The sequence below is a fragment of the Heterocephalus glaber genome, unplaced genomic scaffold (assembly GCF_053883595.1).
Source record: "Heterocephalus glaber isolate CG9 unplaced genomic scaffold, H.glaber_assembly_v1.0 deba00000937, whole genome shotgun sequence".
Taxonomy (NCBI): domain Eukaryota; kingdom Metazoa; phylum Chordata; class Mammalia; order Rodentia; family Bathyergidae; genus Heterocephalus; species Heterocephalus glaber.
Window position 1 is genome coordinate 9,923,641 of NW_028258173.1, and position 24,855 is coordinate 9,948,495.

Sequence of the window (24,855 nt, forward strand, 5' to 3'; positions counted from 1 at the left end):
CTGTCTCCCCCCTTACAGGGAATAATTGGAAGCTAGCTGTGTGCATCCCCAGCACCTAGTAGGGTAAACACAAATTTTGATGGGGTTGATGAACCAATGAATAAAGAATGAAGAATGAATAAGTTGAGCAAGGAGAGAGTGAATACACTCAGGGCTTTGTCTCATTTTTCTCTATTTTCTTCTTAATCTCTGAATCAGAGCATTCCAAGGCCTATTGATCATTTTATCATATTTCTTAGCTGAAGACAAGAAAGTGAATTGGTCTTTCCTTGTCTTAGTTACTTTTCTCATTACTGAGATGAAATACCCAACATTCAAAGTGAAAGGAGGAAAGATTTATTTGGCTCATGGTATGTAGAGGTTTCCGTCCGTAGTTGGCTGGCTCCAAGATAGGGTGGCAAGGCAGACAGGCATTGCAGAGGAGCAACAGTTTATGCCAGGCAGAAGGTAGCAAAGCAAGCAAGAGAACCAACAAGTGACCTTAGCAGCTTCTTTCTGTCCCTTTTTACATTTTATCCAGGCTACCGGGATTAGCACTCTGCCAAACCAATCAATGGACTCATTTAGTAATCACACACTCTTAATCCTAGCATCACATACTCTAGTTTCAGCCACCTCTGAAAATGTCCCCACCTATGACCCACCTATGACCCACCTATGACCACATGAGGCTATGACCTAGACACAAGCTGTAACATCTGACATCTGTGCATATGTTTCTCAAATTGATTTATTTGAAATTTGAATTCTCTATTCAGTTCTTGTCCTATGTCTCAAATTCTTGCCTATTTCTCTTAATGGTGTTGTGCAAATACATCATATTCATTAACTTTAACAGTATCTTCCTATGACATTAGCTTCTTGCTCATGGTTTTTGAATGTCTAACAAGGGTAGTGTTCCTAATGGCCATGCACATGTCAGGTCCATGTCGGACACTTTACCCCTTTGAATTGTTCCTTTTTGGAGCTTTTACAATTATACAATAATTTTACTCATACAAAAGTAAATAATAATAATAGTGATAACAATAATGCCAACAATGCATTAACATGAATACCAGCTAAACTTCTGTTAAGTGTTCCCTACAGTTCCAGTGATATTTTTGCTTTTTTGTTTTCAGCTCATTTAATCCTCTAAACCAAAGGTCTTTTTCTGCCAGTATCACTAAAATTTTCAGGAGGTAGATGAAGGAACTGAAGGACAGAATAAAAAGCTTAGTGTAGTCTTCATTGAAATAATGATAGTGTTATCATAAGAACTTTCTAACCGTAAATATGGAATAGCCTAGCCATGCAGTGATTTCACTATTCCAGCCTTCTTAAGTCAATGATTCACAGTAGAATCCCTTTAGATGAATGGCATCTATCCATTTCTTGCCTGGAATTGCTGCATCAACCATTTTTCCAGTTTTATTTTAAACATAAAAAAACCTCACTTACACTCTTCAATCGAGTGAGATCATGTATATATTTGAGTGGGTAGCGAGGGTTTGAAGATTATCTGGATCCTAGAAATTGTGCTCAGCTTTGTTGATAGGCCCAACAGGCCTCTTAGATTGTCTTTAAATTTACCGCATTATGACTTCATGCTAAAACAATGGGTCATTAGCTCTGAACTTGAGACCTGGTACCTGCCTGGAGCTCAGTTTTACATGTCTTCGTCAAACTTCTACCTACTAAGTAGGCTTCCCTTAAAAGGACCCCTAAGTTTTCTTTCATAAAGCCTTGTGCCTAGAATATCTGAAAAAAATATGTTAGCCATCCTCAGAATTTGGGAAAACCAAGAAATCAGCATATCTTCAGAAAATTTCTGCTAGCAAGACACAGCATGTTAAGTATTGAAGTCAGCAAAGGCCTGTAGAGGAAGATATTTGAGTGGCAGAACCAACCAGAATCTTATCAGTGGATGATGACCAATGCCTGGGTGAGTGAGAAATAAGGTCTATCAGGCAGCCTTCTAAATGCAGTTTCTTTTGTTCATATATATATATTCTGTGTTCATAAACCCACTGACTTGCAGGTGTGTAAGTCTCTTTGCTTATAGTCCAGGAAGTCGCCCCTCTGTGCCGTAACATAAAGGAAACTCAGGACTACTGTATTAGGGATATAGTATGGCTATTGCTAAACTTGGCCATGGAGAAATTAGAAATCAGAGGAGAAATTCTTGGAACAAGAATTAAGATTTTCAACCAGATAAACTAAGATTTTCAACCAGATAAAACTGGTGCCCTCTCAGCTCCGCTCTATATGGTAAAGGTAATATCAAGAATGTGCTCTTCTCCTGAACAACTTGGCACTCATGGCAGATTCTTACGCAGGTCAGTGGTTCTCAAACTTTAGTGTGCAATTCAGTTACCAAGAAGGCTTGTGAAAACACAGGATGATGGGTCTCAGCTCCAGTTTTTGTTTCAGTAGATCTATACTAGTTTGACAATTTGCATTTCTAACACATTTCCAAGTGCCCTAGATGTTTCTGGTCTAGAGATCACACTTTGAACGCCAGATCTAGGCTATAGATAAACTTCTATATATATATATATTGCTGTGGCAGGGCTTGAGAAAGCACAACAACTCCTACCCCAGATGATTTACCTTCTGTTTCTCCTTTTGCTTGGAAAGGTTTTTAAGATAATGTTGTCTTACACTTTAATTTTTCCATCTCTCTTGAGCTCATTTATTTTTATTGAAAGCTGTTGTTCAATATTATCTTTCCTATCTATGCCCTAGTGTTTTTTCTAAAATCCATATCTAATAATGCCTCTAATTAAAACCTTTCTAAGACATTCCTTCTATTAAAAATATATTACAAGGACAGCCTCTTGTCTATCTCTTTAGTTTCTTACTTTACTTCATCCCTAGGATGTTGCCGTACATAAGTAGTAAAAATAATGGAGTCAGCTCTTGATGCATAATTCACCATACCAAATCTCATGGCTTCAAAAAAATAAACATTTATTTTTGCTGATGAGTCTATGGGTCATTTGGGCAGATTTTCTGGTCTTGGCAGGACTCACACCTATGTCTGTGGGCAGCTGGTAGTTGGGTAGGCAATTTGCTGATCTTGGCTTTGTTCTCTGTCGTGTTTGGGCATAAGCAGACTGTTCTAGAATGGTCTTAGCTGAAACAGTTCAACTGTCTTCTATGTGGTCTCTCAGGCTGGCCCAGGCTGACTGACAGTTATGGCAGTGGCAAGATTCTGAAGGGGAATAGACACTCAAGGTCTCTTGTGGTCTGGGCTCAGAACCAGCATACCATTATGTTGTCATAGTCTATTGGATAGAGCAATTCTTATAGTCAGAGTGGGCACACCATACAAAGTTTCAAGGCAAAGGTCAAGGATTCAGGACCATCACTATTTGTGACCATCAACACGACCACCTTGCCCTCCAAACAGTAAAGTTTTCATAAACAGAGAACTTTACACACAGATTAATTATTTCATGTGATAGGAAGCCAACTTACAATGTAGACTGCAGAGCCGTCTGATTAAAGGAATGACTCAACAATGCTGTGAAGGACATATACACACTTTCCAACTTCCCTCCCAGCTATTCTTGGTCCATTGGCTGAAATTCAGGCTAGTTCATTTCAAGGTCTCAAATGGATATCAGCAACGTTGGAAGAAAAAAGCTTCAGTGTTCATATTTGGTGGATTCTTTTTTTCAAGTGCTCACAGAAAGCCTATTGTGGTATACTGTCTCATATTGCTCTAAACCTCCCATTACTAAACCAATTACTTATTTTTGGGTTGCAAGTAAGAGATTTCCATCCCACAGATAGCTTAAATAATTGAAGCCATTCATTAAAATTTCATAGTCAAAGAAGTATAGAGTTATGGCAGCTCTGGGATAGGTTCAGAAGGTTAATAACATGATAAGAAAGTTACATTCCTGGCATTTTTCTCTGTCACCTTCAGTACTGATATTTTCTCCTTTCATGCTACAACTGTAAGCTTTATGCCCTGACTCAGCAGCAAAATGCAGGAAGCAACCACATGAGGAAGAGAGTTAGCTCATGCTATCATTAAAATAAGTAGAAATTTCTATCTTAAAATCTCTGAGAAGATTTCCCCAAATGTCTGATTGGCTATATTGCTATCCTGGCTATATGGTTAGCTGGGAAAATGAACATCTACATGCACTGTGTTTCTCATGAGAGGCAACCTATTTCACTGTGAAAAAAAGGACTAAAAATGGCTGTTGTGTATGCAAAACACTGTTTCCCAAATGTCAACATGCTAAAATTCCATTTCTCTAAATAAAGATATACATAACCTGAATTAAGTGATATCCTTGGAGTTGAATTAACTAGGCATTTGAGGGTGTGGATATTTCTTATTATTTTTATTGAAAGACAAAAAGATATTTCTGAGAAAGAAATCTATGCATTTGGGCATGACTGATAAACTAAGACGTGAATTTCATTTGGAAAATATTTTCAGGTTAAGACATGTATTCATTTCCTGCGATGTGTAAATCAGACTAAACACAAATTTGCTTTAGTGACTATGCTATTGTAGGTAACCCTTCCTCTCACAAAACTGGCATGGAGAAGCACCTAGTAACATCATACAGTGCATTACACACCTGGTACTCTTGTTTGGGCTCTGTAGGAAGTGGCTTGAATCTTTGTTCTAGTCCTAATTCTAACATCTATCATATATCACTGGATCTATTTATCTATAGCCCTCTTCTTGGGCTGTCTGACACTTAGAAGCATAAATTAACTCTAAGTTTTATCAATGAATTTTTGAATTAACATGTAATTCTTTCCTCATTTTCCACTGCATCTAAGTAGGCTTAGTCTCACTTCAGAAGATCAGGTTGTTAAAAGAACAATTTCAGAGCACAGTGGTTGTCAAATCATCTAGCATATAAAAAGTGTGAAAAACTATAAGGTGGACTTTTGGGCAAAGACTTCCTCACATTGGGACGATTTCCAGTGACAGAGGCTTTAACAACAGATAGATTCACCAGCTTCTGTGCTGTTAGTTTCTTGTGGTTAATCCCTTAAAAAAAAACACAACTAAGGGAAAATATTTGAAAACTGCCTGGCTAAGAGCATGTTACCAGGCATTCTATCTTATTTTTCCCTAATGGAACATAATATAAATGATAGCTGATGAGTCACTCGTCATCATTCACCATCCTAAGCTCAACTATCAAATGCTGGACTGAAGGAATGAGAGGCATGTCGTATAGAAGAAGAGAGAATGCCAGAGAAGCTTCGAAATGAAGGGCACCTGAAGGTCAGTAAATTCTTTTCCCTTGTTCCACTAAGCCAGAGCTTCCTTTTTTGAGGGGGCTGTGATTTCAGCCTCTTCAGTTAGGAGCTTAGTTGAACAATTGCGATGATTAGTTCATTTCCCTGTTGAAGTTTATTGCTGCAGGAATGGTTTTAATATACCCAGGATTTTGGCTTTGGTTTTTGCTTTCAAACTCCAGCAAGTCTTGAATTGTTTATTAAATCTATGTTGAGAAAGAAATCACAAAAATGAAGCTAATAATTGGCAAATGTCCTAATTCTTGTATCATTGTGGTCATTAATTTGGGTAAGGATAATGTGGGGAAAGGTTGTTGGACTTGAATCACTTGTTTGAAGATCTTTTCTTGAGGGCAGAGTTATAAGACAGGTTTTCTGTAAGTTTTTCTGTAGGTTAAAACAGATATTCCATGAGGAAATAGAGATGATGCATACTTAACACATATTTTACTTCATTGGCAAACTAGCCAAAGGGGAATAAAGCCACCCTTTTCTTGATCATTATTTTCAACCCCAAATCTCACTGTATCAATTAGTCAAATAAGAAACATACAGTAAAATGTTTTACTGCATCAGATATTCCACTATTGTTCTAAGTGCCTAGAGGCTAATGTCACAGTTTATCTGGAGTGTGGTCTAGTCTACTGGAGAAGGAACAGTTCCCCGCTATCCTGTAAAGGAAGGGGCTTGCCTCATTCAAAGACACACAAGGTCCTGGCACTATTACTTGATGTGCCTGGCATCATAGAAACTTAGGTACACATTGAGGAGTTTTTCTTACTTTCTTTTATATATTTTAATTTACAAAAGGTCCCAAAGTTTCCCAATTCAGATTTGTACTACATATGTGCATAATGTTAACACACAAATGTCTGAATTTTAAAATTTTCTCTTTGGGTATGTCCACGGTGACGTGGTGAATGAGGACACCATTGTTTGCTGATTGGATGGCTTGATCTAAAAGAGTGAAATTTTATTTTTTTCAGAATTATTCTAGGGCTGAAGTAGTACAGTCAGTGGGAGCTTTAGTAGATACTGATACATATGACAATAGAGCACAGGCAGAAAACGCAAAATTGAAATTTGGAAATACTTTATTTTGTAAGGTGGACTCTGTATTGGTCAGGATTCCCACTGTTGGAGCAAAGTTGACAACTGAAACTTAAATGTGGAGAGATTTAATTTGGCATATAGTTTCTAAGGGCTTGGTCCATGGACGGCCAGTTGCAAGGCAGGAACATCATGGCAGATGAATATGGAAGAACACAGCTACTCACTTCATGACAGAAAACAGCACACAAGGCGAGAGTGCCATTGTGATACATCCTCCAAAGACTCCCCAGTGACCCATCTCCTAAATCTGGACCCCACAGTCTTACAGTACATTCAGCCATGAACATCAGTGGATAATTCTACTAGTTAGTATCACATCCCTATGTCCTGCCCATCGCATCTTCAGGTGTCTCTTAATCCAGTCAAGTTGGAGATTAAGATGAACTGGCACCTGCTCTGCCACACATCGAGTCTCCTGCCATGTATTCACAAGCTCTGTTTTTCTGCTCGTTTTCCAGATAATATGGTGGACAGTAGAGCACACTTTTGCTAGGAGGTCTTATAAGCAATGGCCTTCAGGTTACCCTTTGTAACACATGGACGTGGAAATCCCAGGAGATTTCTTCAGCTGAAAATTTCATTCTCATAGAGTGTGTTAGTGTGTAGGATGTCCCAATGCCAGGGGAGTGTGGGAGTGATGTGTGGCAGGCTCCCATGGGGCGTCTCTCTTCAGTTACTTGAAGTGCCAAGACTGCAACCACTCCCTGTCTTGGTTTGGAAACTCTTCACAAAGGAAGATAATCTCAGGTTGAAATGAGTCCCCTGCTCTGAGTAACAGTGTACATGCCTGAAATCAAATCCACTCCTATTCATAGAGTCTGGTGGACTGGAATAGAGTCAGGAAATTAGACTCTAACAAGATGCCTACTGTCTCCATGGGTGTGAGCCATCAGGAGTTAGCATGGAAACAGAGCTGAGGCCTGTTTTTGGCAGGGCGACCAGAGTCACTTCATGAATGTACTGGTCCGTAGTAATATTTGAGCAACTCAGCTCCACCTATGGGGTTTTCTGAGTTGTAAATGTGTGTGTATCTGTGTGTGTGTGTGTGTGTGTGCGCGCACACGTGTGTGTGTATGAAATGATGGGGACTTGATATGTATAAAATCTTCAGAAAAAGTTACCTACTAGAATCTAGAGTGGGCAAAATTCCTTCTCTAATCTTGTCCTCTTTCTTTTGTCTCTTAACTATGAGTCTTTTCTTAGAATCTAGATCCTAGATCTTCATGAATTTTTTTTTAACTTGACATTCATTGCACCTCAGCAGAATGAATTTTTGAAAAAGGGAATGTCATTCAAATAGTCAGCTGTAAGTAAGATTACTGGGTTTTTAGCCTAAGACTGTCTCAGACCTCCATTTCTTTGGCAAACCTGATGGCTAATTCAATCATCGGGATGATGGTGTGACTAAAAAGAAAATGTCTTTGGGAAGGGGAGGTAGATTTTCTGCTTGTATTTTTGCCTTGTTGCTGAAGGCAGCTATTTCTTGTCCCCGTGTTCTCCTGCTCAAGATAATCATTCTTAACTCTGTTAGCTGACTCTCTCAATATTTATATGTCTGTAGATAACTCTAATTAGTGCTTGACAATATTGATATTTTTCATTTTGTAGTTTTAAGAATTATTTCTGTAACTCCCACTGTACAAGATGGATATTTGGTTGGTATTTTTCATAGCCATTGTCTATAAAATCCTACTAATCCATCCATACAAAGGAGTTACTTGATCATTGTTATTATAGTAATATTCATTTTTCCACACTCATGACATAATTACTTCCCAAAGAACCCACCTCCTAATACAATCCTATTGGGGGATTCAATTTTAACATATGAGTATTTTGGGAAAAGACAGACATTCAGTCTATAATAGTGGTTATTTAATATTTGTGAAAATATTGATGGCATTATTTTTCGTGAAAAACATACCATGTAGTTTGGGAAACTGACAAAGTGCACCAGAATTTCCCTTGCAAAATGTTTTGGAAGTCTCATTTAATTCCACAACAGAAATATTAGTAACTAAAACTCTATTACATGTGTGTCCCTCTTCTCCTTCTCCATTGCCCCTATTAGCCGCCATCTGTATTCTCTCTGATAACCTTTCAGCGGGTCTGTCTTATTCTTGTCCTGTCCAACTATTATTTCTTTCCATTCAGCAGTTATTGAGTGTTCATTTGCAAAAACAGAACCAGATCCTGTTACTTCTTCTTCAAATACTCTGATGGTTTCAGATTACTACTTAGTGATATCTAAACTTTCTTTGAGAACCAAAAGCTCTGCACTGATCTGGTAAAGGACCAACCCACTATGTGTTTCTTTCCTCTCCACATGTTCTTTGGCCTTTCTGGTCCCCAGGCTGGCCTAATCCCTTCCGCCTCCCGATCTTTGTACTTGTTTTCCTTCTCGCTGGAAGGCCCTTTCCATGCTCTTTGCCAGCTGTTGTCACCTTCTCAATGTCTGAAACATGTTTCAAGTACTGTACAAGTTGCGTACGCTTGATTAGGGCTGTCTGTACCCCTAGGCAGCATCAGGGCCCCAGCTTTTGTGATTTGCTCAGGAGGATCTTACCACCTATAGTCATGTGTCTTTCAACAGCTGCTTCAACTGAGCAAGGCTAGTGTTTGCTTTCTTGGGAAAGATGAGAGAACAGGAAAAAGATTAAAGAAGCTTTCCCATCTTGGGTCTCTTCTGTCAACAGGTTTGTCAAATACCTCTTTTGTAAATGCAAATCATTATGCACATGGGTGGAATGTTGAATCCAAGAAAATTCTGATGTTTGGAGGAATGCCTTAATAAAGGGCATTATTTACAATGTAGATGTAGGTTTAATTTTTAAAATTGTAGATCAATATGTATGTAGGCAGATTTCAGGGCAGTAATCCATAAAATAACACAAGAGGTTTTCAATATATTATCCTGGATCTTGCATATAAATATCATAAACATAAGATCTCTATGTAGATAACTATATCCCAATTTTGTGGTGACTCTGTCTATCAGAAAATATGAGCACAGTGTATTTAGAACTTATGAATCTTCAAGACTCGTTTGGTCAGTGGTAAGTGAAGCAATAGAGTTTATTACTCCCTACTTCATCTAGTCTTTACTACTTTGAAAATAACGTTTGTACCCCCAAAGATGAACACAGTAAGAGAAAGGTAGGCCTGAAAAGAAGAAACATATAAATTTCCATTAATCCAGTTTTTCCTTTTTCCTATACAAGGGCTGATAAAAAATACGTTGTGTGTTTAAATAAATAAATAATCATTACAGTAAAAGACACACTGCCTTGGCACATGAGTGTCTTTAGGAAATGTGATAAAAAAACACGCTGAATGCTGCTGACAAGAGTCTTGCAATGGAAAGCCAGGTTCGTAAGACGTCACCCCATGTCCTCATCCAAAAGATCTGGCACTGTAGGATTTCTGGCTCTTCACCAGGGTCAAAATGACCATGAGAGGTAAAAACATCTTGAATTGACTGAGAACATCAGGGCAGCCATGACAACACAACTAAAAACACTCAAGACAAAGCACTTCTAGAACTGCTCCAGAAAGTGGCAAGAATGATAGGAGAAGTGTGTTTGAAGCGAGGGGAAATAGTTTGAGGGGGATTAGTGGCCACATGTCTTTTTACCAAAATAAACTTTTTAAATTTATACAGTCACTGTCTTTTGTGATCACAAGTTACATATTTGGTCATTTAAAAAAGAGAACGTAGAGGAGGAAAATTTACTCCATGTTATCAATTTGATTTCATAATGTGTAAAACATTAGTTTTACTATGGAATATCAATGCTATCTTAATTAGCTATACCAGGAATAGGCGACTTGTTTTTTTCTTGGAAAGGGCCAAAGAGCAAAGACTATAGGCTTCACAAATCAGTTAGTTGCTGCCACATCTTCTTCTCCATCTTTCTGCACCTTCCCTCCTCTTTCTCTTCTTTCTCTTTTACTACTTTTTACAATATTATATTTTTATATTTAATTAATTCCACTTTGGCATAATATTTGGTTCCCCACTCACTTTTGCTGTACATAATTATCCAAATTTAAAATAAGACAAAAGCTGAATTATTATAAACACAGTGGAATCAAAATGTGTATGGGTAGGGCTGGGGATTTAGCTCAGTGGTTCGCCGCCTGCCTCACAAGCACAAGGTCCCAAGTTCTATCCCTGGTACCCAAAAAAATGTGTATGGGAAATGTTATTATTCCAATTATATCCAAGAAAATATAGGATATATATTTGTATAATAACAGAAAAAGTAAAACCACAATTATGCACCAATTCAGTTATACAAGAATTTCAGTTTCTTGTGCCTTTTGAGTAGGAGTTTTATAGACACTAATTGGATTTCTTAATTTTTGGTCAGGATTTTTAAATTTTGAGCTAGATTATCAGATGAGAATAAATAGAGTTGATACATGTTATAATGGAAAAAAAGGATGGCCAGTGGTCTCCCAGCAACTCTAGGATTTAGAAGAGTGACTTACTTTTTGTTAGTCCAGGTAATATCAATCTATGCATGCAGGTAGCATAAGCATTAGTATTCACAAGCGTTGTTACCGATAGCATGCTAACAGATCTGTTGTCCAGAAAAAAAGAATTTGCTGATTTTCATGGTGTAAATATTTCCAACATGGTCCATTTCAAGCTACCAGTGGTTTATTATTCAGTTGGCAAAGTTCTTAAGTATACACTTATGAGCTATTTCATCTGGTTCCAGAACAATACTGGTTTTCTATCACTCTTAAATTTAAGAGTGTTTTCTACATCTTGGAATATTTTCTTTGAGATCAATTCCTCACTGTGTCAAATTGATATATGTTTGATCAGTATTTTAAAGGAAACAATATGGAAACCTTAGATCATTGTTAAATTATGGAAAACATTATACTCTAATTCAAAGCTTGTTAAATAGCAGTCTATGGATCAAATCTGGTTTGTGAGCTATATTTGTATAGCCCATCAGCTAAGTTTGTTTTTACATTTTAATAGGGTTGTAATTCAAAGGCAATATCATTTTCTGAAAACAAGGTAAGAGAGGTAAAAATGTAACTATAATTAATAGTGATGGATGTGTTAATTTTCTTAGTATAGTAACCTTTATATTATCTACATATATCCTATAACATGTGTATATCTTAAATATATATGTGTTAGTTACTTTCTCATTATCAAGACAAAATACCCAGCACTCACAAGTTAAAAGAAGAGAAGCTTATTTTGGCTCACAGTTTTTAGAGGTTTCAGTCCATAGTTAGCTAGCTCTAAGGCAGAGAGGCCTGGTAGAGGGACATGGCAGAGGAGAAACAGTCCATGGCTTGGCAGGCAGGAAGCAGTGAGGGATGAAGGGATGAGAAAAGATATACTGTATACCACTCCAGGTCACCTCCACAGAGCTCACCTCTTCCCACCAGGCTTCGCCTTCCAACATCACACCCAGTTAAAAACCCTGCAATGGACTAATATGCTATCACACACTGATGATCCAATATCACACACTCATGACCCAGTCACCTTCCCAAACCCTCACTTATGAAAGCATGAGCTGTATGAGGACATTTAGATATAAAACATTATCATACCCAATAGAGTTTATTTTTTAAGTGCTAATAATAGAACAATGTAAACAATGCAACAGACTAATTAAGCTTATATTATGCACTTTTGCTTAGAAGTACTTTCCATTTCAACCGCTAAGAATACGTGTTTAATATTTTTGCCAATATTTGGAATGTAAAAAGTGAAACATTTGAACTCTCATTCATAATAATTTCTGGTCACATTGGAGCCATACCTTTACCTAGAAACCCAGTAAATTTGCTCCTGGATACTTCCCAAGAGAAATGAAAGCACATGAACACAAAAATACTGGTCTAGGAGTAACAGCACAGGTTAATTCACAAGATCCCAAAGTAAAGACAACTCAAATGTACATTAACATGTAAATGGATTTTAAAAATTGTGATTTATTTTTATAAAGGAATACTATTGGGCAATAACAAAGGGTGAATTGCTCTTTCCTACAACAACATCTATGAGTTTCAAAATTTACACTGTAAAAAGCATCACATTCAAAATACTGCATACTGTATAATTCTATTTTCTACAAATGACCAAATAGTAAATGTTTTAGAATTTGTAGACCACACAGTGTTGGCTACAACCATTTCATTATGCAGCTATGGGACCAAAGTAGCCACACATAATACATAATACTATTTTTGACACTGAAATTTTCATTTAATAAACCTTTTCATGTGTCATAAAATATTATTCTTTTTTCTCTCAATAATTTAATCAAGTAAGTTATTTTTAACTTTGGGCCTTCTAAAATGAAGACCAGAATTTTCAATAACTTTATTCTAGACCAATTGATTTACACTAAAATAGGTACTAGAAAGCAGATAACTATTTACCTGAGGCCAGGGGTGAGTTAAGATTAATTGTAAAGGGACACAAGGATAACTCTGGGGGCTAATAGAAATAGTAGCTAACTTGATTGGAGTGGTGACTACATAAAAATATACTTTTATTAAACCTCACTAATTGTATACTTAAATTATAAAATTTTATAACACAAATCAAACCTCAAAAATTAATAAAATGTGTTTTTAAAAAGATAAAGACTGATCCCAAGCTCCTAAGGCAGAGAAGGTGAGCTGTGCGGATGCCAGACGCACCCCTCCCCCACCCTGGAAATGAGAAGACACATAAACAAGCCTCAAAAACGGACTTCTAGATCACCTACAGCAACCCCAAAGGGAAACGAGATGGAACAATCTGATACTCAAACACCTGGACTCTCTGAACTGGCAACAAAAGAGGATCTGGGAAAAATGAAATCAGAAATAATTACTCAGATAACAGCAAAGATTGTGCTCATGGTGCAAGACATGATTAATAAATCTAGAGAGGACACAGATAAAAAAATAGAGGATCTGAGGAACATGATGGAATCCCAACATAGGAAACAAATGGAATCCATAAAACACATGCAAACAGATTTCCAGGAGATTAAAAACTCTATCAAAAGTCTGCGCAGCAGAATGAACCCATGTGAGGATAGAATTTCAGATATAGAAGAAAAGATTGCAATTAGTGACCAGGAAAAGAAAAATTGCTTTAAAATTGTAAAGGAACATGAGAAATCAATCCAGCAGGTGCTAGACAATGCAAAGAAGAATAACATAAGACTGATTGGAGTCAATGAAGAGAGAGGAGAGAGTGCAGATGACATAAAAAAACTCTTCACAGAAGTGATGGCAGAAAACTTCCCAAGGAGGGGAAAAGAACTTGACATACAGATAAGTGAGGCATATAGGACTCCAGCTAGCCTTGATCAAAAAAAAATGTACACATAGGCATATAATAGTTAGGATTCCAGAAATCCAACAGAAGAACAAAATTCTACAAGCAGTGAGAGAAAAGAAACAAATCACATACAAAGGAAAGCCCATCAGAATCACAGCAGACTTCTCAATGCAAACTCTCAAGACAAGAAGAGCTTGGAGTGATGTATTTCAAGCCCTAAAGGAAAACAGCCTCCAACTCAGATTTATGTATCCTGCAAAACTATCTTTCAAAATTGATAGAGAAATAAGGTACTTTCATGATAAAGAGCACCTCAGGAACTTCATGAATAACAAACTGGTACTCCAAAAAATCTTAGACAATACCCTAGGAAAAGACAATGAGGATCACAACCCCAGGAAACCCAGCAGAATGAATCCATTGGGTGTGACAAATTAAATGCAAAGGGGGAGACTCCAACAAAAAGAAAAAGTCATGACAAGGCTTTTAAAACTTAACTTCATCTCCCTAATGAGTGTATAATTCAATCTTATTATTGTACTGATTAGTATTTTTCTGATTCTAGAGTTGCACAACTTTCCTTGTGCTATACTGGCTATATATCATCTTCTTATGTCTACTTTTTAATTGGGTTGTCTATTAATGAGCTCTAAAAATTCTTTATATAGTCTAGTCATAGGTTATATGCATTGTAAATATGGTCTGTTTAAGGACTACTTTTCATTTTAATGGTGTCATTTAAAGTTCTAAATTTTGATGGAATCTCATTTATCAATTTTTTTCTTTTATACATCATGTCTTTTGTATCCTAGGTAGTTCTTTTCTACCCTCAATTCATAAACATTATCCCTTATAATTTCTTCTTAAAGTTTTATACTTTTAGGCTTTCATATTTCGGTTTATAGATCCCTTCAAGTTATTTTCATGTATGGAAATAAAGGGTTGAGGTTAATTTTTTATATACGGATACCAAGTGTTCTAGTGCCGTTTGCTGAAAACACTATCTCTTCCTCGGCTCTTGAATTGAGTTTATATTCTATAAAATGCTAATGTTAAATAATCTTTCAAAACTCAGTGGACCATATATGTGTGGTTTTATTGCTATATTCTCTCTTTTGTTCCAATGATCTATATTTCTTTCCTTACACCAACACTGCCTTGATTACTGTAGCTTTAGAAGAAGTCTTAAAATTAGGTACTAAACGTCTTCCAACACTGTTTTTTTTTTTATCTTTTCTAGATCCTTTGTACTCCTACATAATTTTTAAATTTCAATATCCAATTCTTCATTTATAGCAAGTATACACAGACCTGAATTTTTATATATACCTTGTGTTTTCTAATCCTGCTAAATTCAAATACAGTTCTAGGGGCTCCTAGAGATTTCTTAGTATTTTCTCTGTAGATGATTCTTTCATCTACATATAAAGATTTTGCTTCTATCTTGCCAATCCTATCCTAGTTGTGTCATTTTATTGCCAGACTATTTTGGTTGGGCCTAGGTTTCAAAGTTTAATGGACAGATAAAGAGTAAGCATATCTGCCCTTGTTCCCCACCTTAAGGAGAAAGCATTGTATCTTCTCCATTCATATAAGGCATTCTTGCTGGAAGTATGGAGTACATGTCTTTAATCTGTTGAGAAGGTTCTATTCTACTTCTAGTCTCCTGATAGCTTTTACCATGAACAGCTGTAGAATTTAGTCCAATACTTTTTCTCCAACTAGTGACAGGATCATATGGCTTTTTCCTTTCCTCTGTTAAAATTTGGGGGTGGATCTTCCAATGCTGAACAAACACTGCCATCCCTATAACAAAACCACTTTCTACATCCTGCCAGATCTGACTTCTAATAGTTTGTTTTGTTAAACAAATTTCTATCTATGTTCATACTTTTTTCTTCTATTATCTTTATCCAGTTTTAGGATGAGCACAATGTTGAGTTCCTAAAATGAGGGGAGAAGTGTTCCTTCTTTTTTTCTGCTTTATATGTTTGATATAATTTATCAGTTAAATGTATATGAGCCTGCTGTTGTCATATAGGTAGGTTTTCAAGCTAGGAATATACTTTCTTTAATAGGTGCTACTCAAATTTTATATTTCCTCCAGAGTTAGTTTCCTTAATTTGTCTTCCAAGGTACTTCTTAGAAGTTGTCAAATTTATTTCAAAACAGATTTTGAAATATGTTTTCTATATCCTTTTAAATTCTGTAAAATCTGTGGTAATGTCTCCTAGATCTTGATATTGTAATTTTAAAAGTGTATAATTGATATTGTGTAACAGGAAGAAAAGGTCTAAAGGAGCAGGGGAAGTGGGAGGGGTAGGGGAAAGGAAAAAAGGGAAAAGAAAAAATATGAGGAAAGGAAAAAAATGGAAACAAAGTCTTTGCAAATAGGGAAGGATGGAGGGGTGAAGGGAGGGCAGGGGAAGGGGGAAAAAAATAAAAACCAAGAGACTCATGTAATGGTACAAGATCCCAATGATGAATGTAACTGTATTTTATACCTAAAATGTACCAATAAGCTTAATGAGGAAAAAAAAAAGATAAAGACTGAGCTACAGTTAGATGTATATGTAAAAATTTCTCCCTAATGCTCCCAAAATCTTAGCTTGCAGTCTGTTTTACACAATAGTGAGCCTATCTAAGGAGGTAATAGATAATGCACAGGTGAGCAGGAGTTCAATCAGTTTTTATTTAGCAATATTTTGAGTTGGGGCAGCTTGAACACACACACACAAAATTAATGGAGCTCTGAACTAGTCAGTTGAATTTATCATTTTAGAGTCCACCTATACCAGTAAGATATAAAGCACTGAGAACTTTAAAAAATTCATTTGATTCAGAGCTGCTGATTTTATCATTCTATTATGTAATAATGAAAATGTACTTAAAATTAAGGAATCCAAATTGTATTTTAAAATATTTTATTAACATGAAAGATAAAAAGTCATATAATAATATCAACAGTTTACCCGAATGTAATTGAAATCTAATAAGTAGTACTTTATTAAGTTCTCTATCTACATTATCTAATTAAATCCTCAAAGCATCTTTCTAAAGTTGATCCCTTTTGTGACTTTATTTTCACATGGTTTCCCAGCATGCTTAAAGATGCATAGATAGCAAGTAGTCAAATCAAGTTTGAAGCAAGAATCTCTAAACCTCAAAATTTCACCTTAGTAAGTTAGGAGAAAAGTTTTTTTTCCCCCCTAAAGACTTGTTAGAATAACAATAAAAGGGACCAGGGATTTAGTTCAGTGGTTTCGCCGCCTGCTGCGCAAACTCAAGAACCCGAGTTCGATCCCAGATACCAAAAAACAAAAACAAAAACAAAAACAAAACAATAAAAGGACTGGAAATTCTGGCTCTGAGTGAAGATTTAGGAGTACGGGAATGTAAGTATCTTAATCTTCTAAGCCCCAAACTTTAGTGTTTGGTTCTTATAAAGTATGCAAAAAATGTAGAATGAAAAATTTAATTTAAGAATTGTTTCTCAAACTTTTTGGCCTTAATTCCTTAGCTAATTCTTTTCTCAGAATTTAAAATTTCTTTTCTATTAAGGTGAGAGTTACATACCATACAATTAACTACCTTAAGCTGTATAATTCAGTGGTGTCTAGTACATTTCAACCTTAAGCAGCCATCACCGCTATCTAGTTCTCTTTCTCTAGTTTTTAAGTGTAATCTTTAGGTCCCATAAACTACTTGTATGTCTTCAAACTCAGGACAAAAATATGTATCCAACCAGAAATGCTTTTGAATCTTACTGCTGCCTTCCCATTGGCAGTGCAAAACCTCTTTAGACTTTTGAGCCTTATGAATTGGGGTACCACCCTGGTACTCTCCTGGCTATTGAATGAAGAACACATTCAGGAGTCAAGACACTCATTTTCAAGATCAGGCATTTCCTGGTTATGCAAGTTGCATTGCTGATATTAGTCCAGATGCTTTAACACTTCTTGGGTATATCGTCCCACTTTGATCACTCAGAATATATGCTGACTTGCTGGGAAATGTGGAAGAGTGTTTCATTCAACCACAGCATGTCTAGGATTGAGCTACAATTCTGATGAGTTGCTTTTTTTTTCTCCCCAGTCCTTAAATAGATAGGGAAACCATGATTTGAATGTGGTTACTTTCAGGTGGTTGGAAGTTGGAAACTGTAGACACCTGGACTTTTATATTACTCATAGGCTTGTTTTATGGCATGATGGATGCCAGACAAAAGTTGCTTGGGCAGGCTGGAGCGCTGACCCAGGTTGAGAGTTTATATTCTGATAAGAAAAGAGCCATTGGGCAAATCCTAACTGGGCTCTGAAAGTTCATGAGATTGTAATCAACAGCAGACACCCGTTTATACTTCCTTCACCCATGACAATGCATCACATTCCCACATGTGTGGACACAAAGGATCAGGAAAGGACAGTTGGCCTGCACATCATATCCTTTATCAGGTGTCTGTATTTCTCTCTCTCCCTCTCCTTCTCTCATACTAAGGATGGAACTCAGAGTCTTCTCACTGAACTTCACCCTCAGATAGGCTTGAACTTCAATCCTTCTGCCTCAGCCTACCAGGGCACAAGGATTACAGGTATGAGCCACCATGCTCGTCTTCCCTGTCTTTTTTTTTTGTACCAGGGACCGAACTTGGGACCTTGCTCTTGGGAAGCAGGTGGCAAAACTACTGAGCTAAATCTCCAGCCCTTCTCTGTCTTTTTATGATCAGTGTTTTCTAGGTTAAGATGCATCTGCTTTTATGAACCAGTTTTATCATATTTGGGGGCAACTTTTCAGGGAGAAAAACAAGGAAAACAAAAGCAAAGTCTTCTATACCATCAACTCAGTCTTCAGGCCAGACTGTGCACCTATTCCTTTCCAGTTTATTTCAGGAGTGACCAAGAAAATGCTTTTAATGTATTATAGCCTTCAGTCTAAATCTCCCTTTATGAAGCAGTAGCACTGGCTAGTGTGATTCCAAGTATTGTAAGCACTTTTAATACAGTTAAAACACACATCTAGCAACAATGGTTACTTTTATGGTGGAGGGATATCTCTATGGTTAAATAATGCCCCCAGAAAATGAATTAGTCTCCCAAATGCCCCAAAAAACATATTGTGTAATTACCATACATAAGAAGAGGCATTCAAATGTAATGTCTGCTAAACTGTAGGATTTTTTTTTCTTTTCCTACTATCACTCTGTTCAGGCTTTAAAAACCTAATTCAAACAAACTACATAAGTAGATGAGTGGTCCAATTTCATTTTTATAGTGCGACTCCGCAGCTGTATTCCATTTAAAGCAGACTGAACGTTCTAATAATTCACTCTAATTAAATACCCCTTCCTGATAATGGCTCCTCTTGGTGCAATCCACTAAAGAAAGCTTTGAAGCTGGCTCAAGTTACCAGCAGGAACCAAGATAACACATTTTGATGCTACTTAGAAGTTTTTATCCCCAGATAGTCATCTTTCCATGATGCATTCACTTATTGTCCCCTTTTGACATTTTCCTGGAAGACTTCTAATCTCAGATGTTTTCCTTATTTGCCTACTGTTTTAATCTGCTACCCAGAGAGCATTGTTTTATGAAACAGCAGAGGATGGGGGTGCACACACAGAAGAGCATTTTGAGCTGCCCTGAAAGGAATATTTTTTACAGCCCACCATTTTGAACTATCTCCATGATGTTCCTCAGTTTGCACAAATAATCAAGAAGTGTATGTGCTACCTAGAGAAAAGATTTATTTTGCTGTTTGCCTGCTGCTTTGACGATAAGTTTTAAGAGCGGTGATTTAAAGAATTTTTTTTTTTTAAGGAAAGAAATAGCAGGAAGGATGGAGAGGATGAAGGGAGGGCAGGGGAACGGGGAAAAAATAAGAACCAAGATACATCATGTAAAGGTACATGTTCCCAATGATGAATGTAACTGTATTGTATACCTAAAATGTACCAATAAACTTAATGGAAAAAAAAATTTGAAAAAACTGTAAAAAAAAGAGAAAGAAATAGCAAAGCTCTGAAAGTCAAAATAGTTTTAAGATGGTGCAGTGTTCCAACCAGACTTGACTTCTAGAATCCTGATGGAATGGCTGTTTAGTTTTTCAAGTGTTTGTTATTTTATAGTAGACTTTCCAGTAATGCCACCCACTAGGAAACTTAAAAATCCTATATATGGATTCTAACCGTGGAAACCACAGGCTTTAACAATATTTAATTGTTATTCCCTTGTGTTGTAATTCTATACCAGCAAGGGGATGGAAAAGTAGTAACTTATCACCAAGTATAGCATTTCATAACATGTTTGAGCAGACAAATAACCTCCTTCAAAAACATACAGGGACACTTTGATGTAGCAACATATTGATTCTCTGGAAGTCACTCATCACTGGAGAGACAGTTAATGTCTTTCCTCAGATATGTGTTTCTTCCTGTTTCTGTCATTCTTCAAATACCTACCTTTTGTCACCAGTTTTTAGTCATTATTCTACAGGTTTGAGTAGCTATCATAGAAAGCTCTAGGGGGAACATGAGCATGTAGTGTCAGAAAACTCTTACATATCTGAGCATACTGGTGTGACGCATGAATTGTGGTTGTATCCAGGGATCCATGTTCTTGAATTCCTTAAATGCCACGTGGGAAAGAACTCATTCACAAAAGACAGGGCTGGAACATGCAGACCTGGCATCAAGACACAGGTATAATCAAAGGTTGCAGAGTTGGTGGGGGTTTATATATTTTGATATTTGAGAGAGACTTTTGATAGGGTTTGAAAATCTTGTTATATGTGTAACCACCTCCACAATCTAAATATAGAGCGATTCTATTCCTGATAGATTGTGTTCCTTTCCTGTTCATTCCAAGCATGTAACATGCAGCCTACAGACAACCTATAGACAACCACTGGCAGACAACCATTGACAGATTTCTCTCTTTTAGAATTTTGTAATAAAAATCTCCGAGTGTATACTCTTGTGTAAAATTTTTGCTATGCAACTGATATTTTTGACATCTATCTATTGTGTTACATGCTCCAGGAGTCTCTAATTTGTAATTGTTATTTCATCCCATAGCAATGACATGATTTGCTCATCTGGTCACCTGTGAACGGGCATTTGGGTTGTTGCCAATTTGGGGTTAAAGTAATGACAATGCTACTATGAACATTCATGTAAAGGTCTTTTTGTCGATTATGTGTTTATAATTATTTTGGCTAAATATTTAGTAATAGGTGCCATTGACTTACTATAAAGTGTGTAGTAGCCTAAGACAAAAAATATAGATTAGTGGAACAGAATGAAAAGTCAGAAATATGCCTACATATATATGAGCAATTAATTTTGACAGTCTCCAAGGCAATTTAATAGAGGGGAAGAATTACCTCTTTATTGCTTGGGTTCAAGTTAACTAGTCTTTCCTTCTACATTGTCAAATACATTGTAATATGGCCCAATTATGTTGTTTAATTTTAGATATTTTTATCCATAGAAGTTCCACTTGATTCATTTTTCAAAAAAATCTATTCTATTCATTATATTTTTTCTTAATTTTTTGAGCTTATCATTTCCTTAATATTGATTCCAAGTCTTGCTAATTCCGTCTTATTTCTTCTCTATAATTTCTGGGTAGTTTTTATTGACAATTTTTGGGCCTAATTAGTGACAAAATTATCTTCCTGGCCATTATCATCAATATCATTACTTTTAGTTCTGAGCTTCATTGTATTCCTTTAAAGGGTGATAACATTAAAAGACTACTTAAGTAATTTGAATTTGTTCCTTTTGAGGATTGTTTTTAAGCTTTGTCGTAATGAGTATATAGGAGTCTTAGAGGCTAACTGAAGTCTGCTCTTCGCGTGTGACTTGCCTGGAATCACCATCAAGGCTCAGGTGTGGAATAAGGACTCTGAATGTCAGCAAGTAGGAACTGGAACTACTTATAGCCCTGTGTGAACTCTGGAAATTGTTTAGCTTATATTTCCCTGATATTCTGCTAAATGATTAACTTATATTTCTCCGGTCTTCTGCCAGGGAAATAATTTCAGAATACACCGGGTTACTAAAGAGCAGATTCAAAATAGACCATTCAACGAGACTAAATGGACCCTGATGTTTTTAGACTTCTTGTTCTAGATGCTCCTGTCTTAGTGAAATTGATCGATCATAACAAAATGCCATAAACTAGGTGCGTTAATCAACAGAATTTATTTCTCATAGTTCTAGAGGTGGGGAAGTACAAGATCCAAGGTATGAGCAAGGTTGAGGCCTGGTGAAGGCTTTCTTTCTCCATGGGTTGCAGCCTTCTTGCTGTGCCCTCATTTAACAAAAAGAGAGGGAAAGAAAGAAATCTCTTTTTCCTCACCTTGAAAAGACACAGATCCCATCATGGGGACCCCAGCCACATAATCTCATCTAACCCTAAGTGCTCTGTACAGATTCTACTGCCAAATATCATCACACAGGAACTAGAGCTCCATAGTATTAATTTGGGGATAGAGAGGACACAATTCAGGTTATATTAACCTCTATAATTCTTGGTACTTAGGTTAAAGCCACTGAGTCTTGCTGCACCTCGATTGTTTTCTACTCAACTCACTAAGACCATCACAATGAGTTTCAAATAGTCCTTGCTGTGGTATGGTTCACAAACTTCTGACAGGCAGACAAGGGGCATCTGAGACTTACTTCATTTGCTTCCACCTTAGAGCCATAGTACCGGGCTGCTTATATTTCAGAGCCTGGCAACTGTTTCCACATGGATTTTTGTTCAGCTTTCTAGTATTTAAAGGAGTATATTACCTAGTTGGAGCTGTTGTAATAAAGTGTCACAGACTTCAATTTATGAACAACATAGATCATAGACTTATAAACAACAGATATTTATTTCTGACTTTTCTGGAGGCTGCAAGATGCTGATCAAGATGCCAACATAAAAAAAAAAAGATGCCAACATAGTCGGTCCTAGTGGAGAGTCTCATGCAGGTTACCAACTTATATCTTCCTGAGGTTGGATGAGGGTGAGGGAAGTCTAGAGGCCCTTTTTGTGAAGGTTGTGATCTCATGCATGAAAACTTCATGCTCATGATGTAATTACCTTCTAAAGGCACCACCTTCTAATACCTCTAATACATTACACAGAAGATTTCAACCTATGAATTTTAGGGGGATGCAAATATTCAGTCTATAAGAGGAAATTAAATGTAGGTCTATTTGCTCAACCAGGAGAGCTTCTGAAAATAACAGAGTGTAAGCTGTTGAGATTACTTTGCTTCCAACTTAGCCCTGAGACTCCTCTGGAAAATGGAGAGAGTGAAACAACAACAGAACTAGGTTTATTAAGGTCTCTGTAAGACACAAAAGGCAAGTATCAGTTCTGCTTTGTTACCTATGCAGCACGGTAGAGCGCCAGTTGGCATGGAGATTATGTTGTCTACTTTAGCATTGGTGCATGGAGCTGAAGAACGGTCCCTGGAATGTAGGAGGAGACTTTCATAGCCAGCCCAGCTTTCATCTGCATAGTAACCTGGGGGTCAGAAGCTAGGAGACAATCTGGAAGCAAAATGAAACAACAAAACACACTGCTATTCAGTAGCCCAGAAAGAAGCACAAGAAATCAATTTCAGGTCAGAAGTCTGCACTTCAGAGGTATCCAAATGGTGTATGATGTATAATAACATGACAAGACCGCTTGTATATCCAACCAGTATGGAAGAGGCACAAGCACTTACTTCAGTGGTCTCCGGGATCTGTGAAACTCATCCTCAGGGACAGAGGCAGAGACAAAGCCTCCAAGGGTGGTTTTGAGAATTCACTGTTGAGGCCTAGTTGACACATTTTCTGGACTGTTCAGAATTAGTGAAGAGCTATGTGGGGAAGCAAAAAGATTCCCTTTCCAAAATGTATTAAGGGATATCGAAAACAGAAATATTGTTAACACATACCTCAAACACATACATTTTGGGCTACAGGCAAAATTAATTTGCTATGAAATTATCTCCTGTAATCTCTGAAGGGGTCAGGATATGGGCCAGAAGCCTAGATGTGCCCATTGCCAAGAGCTGAATGTATGGATGATTTTTTTTCTCTCTGTGTCTTGCAGTTACTTTAGTTTTTAAGCTTTATTTTATTAGGACATGTGTTAGTACATAATGTTAACATATCTTGTGGGAAGTTGGTATATGTATACAATACATCTTCCTTTTTATCCCCTTTCCCTTCCCTCCCACCCCAATCCACCGATCTCTTGATCCCCTTGCTGTTTTAGGGGAAGGGTATACAATTTTGCAGTACATACTGATGACATCCCTTGTGTAGGGTTGGTATATATGTGTAGCACATCTCAATTCCTTTTTTCTTCTTCTACCTCCTGCATCTCTTCCCTCCTTCCACCTCTTGATCTTCTTCACCTTTGACAAAGATCCATCTCCCTATAGCCTATGATCAGTCTTTGATTTTGCTCTTTATTTTTACTTTGGATTTCTCATGTAAGAGAAACCATATGATATTTAAACTTGTAGGTCTGATTTATTTCACTTAATATTATGGTCTCAAGTTAATCTATTTTCCCAGGAATGACTTAAGTTTATCTTTCTTTATGGCAGAGTAGTACTCCACTGTATGTAAACACCACATTTTCCTTATTCATCCTTATTCATCTGCTGATGGACATATAGGCCATTTCCAAGATTTATCTGTTATGAATGGTGCTCCAAAAACCTTGGTATGCATGTATCATTGTAATATGATGTTTTTATCTTTTTCAGGAAAATACCTAGAAGGGAAATAGATGGATGGAATGGAATTTCTAGTTTCAGTTTTTGGAGGAATCTGCACATTGATTTTCGAATTTGTGTGTCATCCATGCGCAGGGGCCAGGCTAATCTTCTCTGTATCTTTCTAATTTTAGTATATGTGCTGCCAAAGTGAGTGAGCACTCCACACTGATTTTCATAGTGATTATACTGATTTACATTCCCACCAGAAATGCAGAAGGGTTTTCTTCTATCTGCAGCCTCTCTGTCACTTGTTATTATTTGATTTTGTGATGATGGCCATTCTCTCTGGAGCAAGATGGAATCTCAGTGCTGTTTTAATTTGTATTTCTCTAATGGTGGGCAATGTTGAGCATTTCTTTATGCATTTATTGAGCATTTGTACTTATGTG

The 24,855-nt window shown here is 36.9% G+C and overlaps 1 non-coding gene across 1 annotated transcript; it reads right to left on the reverse strand.

The window, feature by feature from the left end:
* Positions 1 to 24,514: 24,514 nt before the first annotated feature.
* LOC147828770 (U6 spliceosomal RNA) lies at positions 24,515 to 24,625 on the reverse strand. The gene has a single exon (XR_015450310.1). It is a non-coding gene; the product is annotated as a U6 spliceosomal RNA (small nuclear RNA).
* Between the last annotated feature and the right edge of the window lie 230 nt (positions 24,626 to 24,855).